The sequence below is a fragment of the Pan paniscus genome, chromosome 9, assembly GCF_029289425.2.
Source record: "Pan paniscus chromosome 9, NHGRI_mPanPan1-v2.0_pri, whole genome shotgun sequence".
In the NCBI taxonomy this organism is placed as follows: domain Eukaryota; kingdom Metazoa; phylum Chordata; class Mammalia; order Primates; family Hominidae; genus Pan; species Pan paniscus.
Genome location: NC_073258.2, coordinates 91,006,341 through 91,013,670, shown reverse-complemented (window position 1 = coordinate 91,013,670; position 7,330 = coordinate 91,006,341).

Below are 7,330 nucleotides of genomic sequence, written 5' to 3'. Positions count from 1 at the left end.
TTTATTTAACGTCTTTGACCTAGTTTTAGGTTTACAGAAAAGTTGTAAAAATATAATACAACAGTTCTTTATGTCTTATATTAATCTTAATGTTAAAATCTTATGTTATCATAGAACATTTATAAAACTTAAGAAAATAACCTTTGTATAATACTATTAACTAAAGTAGAACATTTTATTTTTACCATCTGTTTTTAGTGGAATTCTTCAAGGTCTTAAGACTCGTCCTACTTTTTTGGTAATAATTTAAGCCAGTAATTTATAAACAATTAAGATATGATTAGGAATCAACAAATGTTTATAGGTTGAAGATGTAACTTCTTGGTGTAACTATACTGCCAAAGGACTGTAATGATTTTACTTTATTCTAATTTATATTTTATGCAAGGATTTAATTAAGAATTTTCTTCAGAAAATTATTCAACCATCAAAGTGTAGAGAAACTTAAAGAGTTCTTGCAAATGTTTTAAAGGGACTTTCAGTTATTTCCCCTCTCCGAACTCCCTATTTTTTTTTTTTTTTTTATCAGTTATTCCTCAGCCTGAAAATTTATGTCATGCGTATACTCACAGTAAGTAAATTCTTAAAAGCTCATTTATGAGGGCTGGTGTCCCTTTTAGGATATATGGGTATGTACTCTGTAAATTTTGTTTTTAGCAGTCAGGTACTTTTAAATTATCTATTTGAACATTAACAGGGTTTTTTGTTGTTGTTCATCTTTTATGGCAAATTATTTTGACTTGGCATTCATATTTGTTATTTACTTTGTTTTCACCAGTATAATTCCATGGCCTCAGTTTTGAAATGCAAGCTATTAAGCCCAGCTTGTTTTTAGGTTTTGTTAATAGGGTTTTCTGTTTCATTTGTTTTGATTGTTTGATGGGTTTTTTGTTGTCGTTGTTCATTATCCCTGACTGCTTCCCTACTGCCCAGGTATCTTACAACTTAATCTGGTGTTGTTGGATGGCTTGCCTTCTTCAGTTACGTATATGCCTATGGCTTTATACATATGGCACTATCTCTAAAATACCAGGCTTGCAGAGGTTTTCTTCTGCATATTCTTTAACTTTTTAACAGAATTATTCTTCATTGTGAAGATTATCTTTAAGAACAGTTTTTCTGAAGACCATGTTTTCACTAAAAACTCAATGACTTTTCTTAGTTTTTCCGTTTAGTGGGTCACCTTTAATGTCCATTGAAAAGAAATATAACTTCCAGCCTTAAACATTTTTATGTTTCTTAAAGATTATGTGTCAAAATAATTCAATTTGCCATTCCTTTTTCATTAGGCAGAGATGCTGTTTAAATTATTTTTTAAAAACTTTGCTAATAAAAGTAAAATCAGTGATTGAGTCTGGAAAAGGGAAACCTCCCTGAACTTGAGGCACTTTCCCCTCATTCAGTAAAGAGGTTAGATGGATGTATTAATATTTTTAAACACCCTGATCCTTCATTTTGCTTATTTCATTTTGCAGTTTCATATTTATTCAGATTTTATTTTTATGATTAACTTGTTAATCTTCTTTACCATGCTATGAGGTGGGTTTTTTAATTCTTATATTACAGATGAGGAAACTGACTTTATGACATTGGTTAAGTAGCTTACCCAGAGTTCAGACTAATGAGTTGTGGTATAAAGATTTCAAACTCATGCAGCCTGCCTCTGTGTTGTTCCATGCTCTTAACCACTATTCTGTGCTGCTTCTGTCAGTTGAGCGAATAGGCTTTATATAACATGGGCATATAGCATGGAAAACTCTTAATGTGTTTGGTAACCAGGAACAATTTTTTTGTTGTGTTAGTAAAGTTATAAAATTATGTAGTAATTTTGCCTGGATGGTTTTGGATATAATAGCCAATTCATCACTTGTGATTTGATGACTCTTAGGGTCTCTAATTTTTCTTAACAGCCTCCAAAGAAGTTTCAGAATCCTTACTGCAAAAAGCACAAAAGTTTTCATTGCCATTTTGATAGTGATATGTAGCTCGTAAATAATAATTCTTACCTCTGTGTTAGATAAAACATCCAGTAAAACAGCATCAAGTTTAGCTTTGATAGAAGGGAACAATTAGAGTTGGTGTAGAGACAGACCAGTTAGGATGAGGGCATGAAATACAGCAGAAGCAGTAGGAAGAGAAGAGAGACTGAGGATCTTGAATTAGGGTCTAGATGAAAATTTAGGATAATTCCTAGGTTTGGGAATGGAGGGAGAGCTTAAACAAGATAGAGAATATAGACACAGATTTTGGAGGAAATGATTTTCTCAAGGGACTGCTGAGTCCAAGGAATGTTTACAAATCCTCAAGAAGTACTCCAGGCTATTTGTAAGATCTGAGGCTCATAGGCCTTGTCTGGCTCTCAGGATTTAGAGTCATAATAGGCAGTAATGTAAATTCACTAGCTAACTTTGAGGTTGCAACATTCATAGCACTCTGAACTTTGAGGGCATCTTGTTTTAATTCAAAAAACTGGTAATCCCTGCTTTTGATTGTGATGTAAGTAGGAGTACACAAGCATGGGAATAAGTAAATCCAATAAAGGAGTATTTAGGTTCACCTGCTAAATATTCAGTGTGCCACCCAAACCATCTGTAATGGGTCCCCTTATTGAAAACATTCTTTTTCCAGAATGGGCAAGGAAGGCTGGATGGGCAAAAGCAAAATAAATGTACCACAGACCCTTGATTCTGTTAGTATCAGTGATAAAACATGATTGATAAAACTAGGCATGATACATTCTTAAGGTACAGAAAAATGTGGAAATTGTGTCAAGAAAATCCACAAATTTTAAATGGTTCTTTAGGCTGATAGTAATAAATGGGATCATTATAATTTTATGTAAAACCTTCAAAGGCTTCCTACTAAAGAAAGCTGAATTCCAGTAACAGATTGAGCCCAGACTACTTAGTTCATATTTGAGGCCAACTTAGACTATTTTTGATGCCTTAAAGATTCCTTCAAGTCCCCTTTCTCTTTCTACCATACCCCCAGTAAAGCTACTTAAAATCCTCTGTAGGAAAGAGCTGAGTAATTGGGGGCAGAGATGGAGGACAAATTTAAGGGAACAGAAAGCCATTGGGAAGGCAAGTGAAAGCCACAATCTGAAGATAATTTTAAAACCTTCAGGGAAAGTAGGTGTCTAATCACAGGACTTAATTCACTTGAGTAGAAATTTGTAATTTAGCCATAGGAATTTAGGAAGTGTTAGTTACAAGAGGTAACTTGAAGCTGTGGACATAATGATAGCTTTTGTTGCATAATTAGAATGTGCCAAAGACTTTGCTAAGTGCTTATGATAGCTTTTCTCTTCAGAACATCACCATGATTATTTACAGTATAACCTGTATTTTATAGATGGAGAAATGTAGGCAAAGGAAAGGTGCATAACTTGCCTCCAGGGTCACATAGATAGCAAATGATGAAATTTAATTTTAAAATTAGAAACTGATTCCAAAGTCCTTACACTCTTAACCATGAAACTGAAGACATCTAAGTCACCATGCAAAACCCAGACTCTAAATGGCCATTTGCTTATTAGTGCTTATTCCTTTATTTCCTAATATTAATTTAATGACTTAATTACCATGAGAAGATAATGTGCTTTCAGTTTTCGCAGTAGTTAGTTCAGCCATTGATTTTCTTACTAAGAACCTCTAAAAGGCCAATGGGCAGTTGACAAAAATTAGGGATGGATTCTGCAGCTGTAAGACCAAGTCAAAGTAAAAGGCCCATGGCGGTAAATTTGTCCCTTGCAGGCAGTTTGTTCTAAATGCTTGTGCCTAGAAATAAACTTAGCCTTATTATCATCTGGACTCTGAGCAATTTTTGCATCTCCGTATTCTTAGATGTGGATGATTAAAAGGCCACGTATGAAGGCAGCTAACATAAGACACTTTGTGGGAGTGAGATAATTCATTAAAATCAAATAGTGTATTAGGCAAACAAATTCAATCATTTCAATTATGTAAAGCTAGCTGGGTTCTCAGTTTTAGCAAGTTAGGGAAGATACCACATTACAGGAGAAAGACAATCTAAAAGTTTTTGAAGTTTTAATGGATTTAACCACTTGTAAAATGTTATAAATTGTAGGACACTTCTCCCAGAGAGATCCTCTAGCATACATGGATGATCTACTTTTCATATTTATGATTTGGCACGAAAGTTTGAGTTCATTTGAAGTTAGGCTTTTTAATAGTTTTTCTCCTCCCAGTGAATTGTTCTGAGTTGATAGGTGTAAAATTTATAGATTTTATTGATAATAAAATTCTGTAAGCATCTTTAATGTAGCGATTCCGTTGCTTATTTTTTATTCAGCACTCAGGTCACTTCCTATGTGCTGGAGATAATTAAACAGACTCCACTTCCAAGAAAGGATACAACAAGGAAAATAAGAGGTTGTTAAATAAAAATTATGCCAAAGATAAGCCTGTAGAAAGCTTCTGTGGTGCGTATTTGGTAGATTTTATGGATGGATTTCGTGAAGGATAAATAGCAGAGTCCTGAGGGGGAAAAAAAGGATAGAAGTGGCCAAATACAAGAGAGGGGAAGGGAGAAAGAATAGGATATGAAGAAGCCTGGCATTGAGAGGTGGTATTGGCCTGTTAAGAAAACTTGTTTGCCTAGCCCCTAAGTTCTAGTCTCACTCAGTATTGGGTTTAGGGCTCCTCTAGATTCTGGTACATCATGATAGATCATGCAGTCAGTAAAAGTCCTGCTGATTTTCCCCAGTAAAGTGCTTTAGTCCACACAAAGCCTGATCTTTAATCCATGCCTAGAATTGGCAAATGATGCTAGGAAAGAAAACAGTTGGTAGTCTCAGCTATCTAGAAAAGACTCAAAGACTTTTAGTACATCTAGTCTTAAGCGCTTCTACAGCTCTTTCATATCTGTAATGTATTTTGCATTTGATCCATTTTTTCCTAGTTACTGCACCTGGGAGCGACTGCCAGTACTACCACATCATTTCGGTAGTGGAGGTCCCCATTGAAGGGTTTTTTCATAGCACATAGCATGATCACGTTTAGGAAGATCGTTCTGGCTGTAGATAGTATAATTATCTACTAATACAAAGGGGGAAAGGACGTGAGATGATGTGAAAGGAAGTTTTGCATCATTTACTTGAAAGATACTGTTCTGAATTTAATCACATTGGGGATTGGAAAAAGTAGATGAATAAAAATTAAAAAGAAAAAATCAAATGAGTTCATGAAGTTAAGCAATTAAAGACAAATCTAATACAGTACTATAATTATTTCAAAGGTTGCTATTTTACCCTAAACTCATTTCTATACTTGAAAGTTCAAGGATCGATATTTTTGAAATTCTGAACTAAATGGAAATATTAAGATGGCTCATGCGTGCATATATAAATGTTATTTGTATCCTCAGAATAAACTAATAAATTTCAAGGGTACAAAATAGGATTACTATTTGTGAACTGTATTGTATCCCAGAACTCTGTACTTCTGTCTGTTCAAAATGAAAACAGTAGTTGTTATATTATTTTAACCCTTATAAAAGGGAATATACTCTGATGTAAAAAATTTTAGCAATTCAGTACAGAGTACAAGTCACATAAAAGTCTACCACCGAAATGCAAGCACTGTTGGTATTTTGTTTGATATTCATATATTTAGTTTTATCACTTTTTTTAACCAGTAAGTCATGGACAACTTACTATATAAGTGAAAAATGTATATGTAATCATTGTATGATCATTTTTATATTATACTATAATCAATTCTCCATTGATATTTAGCTTGTGATTTTTTTTTTTTTTACTATTTTTTACTATGATAAAATATGCTGTGGTAAACACCTTTGTGTCACATACATTGTCATTCTGTCCAGTTTTCTCTATAGAAACCAATTTTTAGAATTTCTTGGTTAAAGTATATACATTTCACGTGCTTTTTTCTTACTAGTTTTTATATTAGACAACTTCTGATTAAACATTTAGTTTAAATGATTAAAAGTATGGCATTACAATAAGAATTTATGGCTTATTTGATTTTAAAAGTAGGTCTTAAAACAGGCAATATACTGTGACAAGCAAAATATTTCCATGTCATTATTTCCTAAGTATCCTTAAGAGGAATAGTATCTCTCTCAGGACTTGGACCAAGGAATGAGATCAAAGGGGAATAATGATTAGCAGCTTAATTCAGCTGATCTCAAATGCTTAGGGGAAAAGTTTTTTTTAAAAGTTCAAACATATGCCCTATTTAACATGTGATAACACATATTCTATATTAAATATCCTGAATTGATTATAGTGCATGCCACACAATCACTTGTTCTGTTGCTAACAATCAGATATTGATTAAAAATGATAAAACAAGAATTAAAGGAAAAATTAAATTGCAATAATTACTATTTTACTCCAAACTCATATTTCAGACCAAATATGCTGTTCTGGCAGCTCGCATTTGTCTTCAGGAAAACTACCAGTAGGAAGAACACCCAAGAGATTTCTAAACCTTTGTGCTTTGTCTCCTTTAGAAATGATAGAGTTGGAGGGAACTGATGCCCAGAGATACGTAGCGATCTACTCAGTTAGGTAGTAGATAGTATGATTCATGGGTCTTAATGCAGTATATTTTCTACAACACAATGCTTCAAGGCAAAAGTTAAAGTGCTATACTTTGGTAGTGTAGCGTGGTAGTAAAGTTAACTCCCTAACTTTTACAAAAGTCTTAATTGTGTATATTTATTTATACTTCATAAATAGCACACCTTATTGCCTCTTTAAGCAGAAGGAATGGAACATATTTAAAAGTTACCTTGATGACAGAGTCATTGCTATACTTGCAACTTATTTTATTGTGGGGGATCAGTGAAATACCCTCTAGTAATACTGAGATGTATAGAAAATGCCCCTAAACTAAATGCCCCCACTGTTTTAAGTTAAACTGTATTGTTGGCCTGGGAGCAAGGGTAATGGGTAGTTTTTCCTTGTAGTTAAGCTTTGAGCTGTCATTTCTTATTTTAGTTATTGTACTTGCCTATGAAGGCTCTTCTGATTTTTAATTCTTAACTCGTTTTGGTGAAGTAGATGAACAACCAAGTTTACCGAAGCTTTAATCATAGTTGAACATGTAATTGAGTCACTGGGATCTGCATAAAAGTTTGCAGATTCTGATATACAGTCTTTATAGGAGTTAGAATATGAAGATTGTAGTAGCTATTTTCATCACCCATCAGACTTATATGTTTATTCAGTAGAGCTGAAATTATTAAATGTATGAGTATTACTGGCTTTTTCCTGACCATTCACACTTCATGGTGATTTCACAAGAGAAGGTATATGATTCTGGTTTCCTTGCCAGAC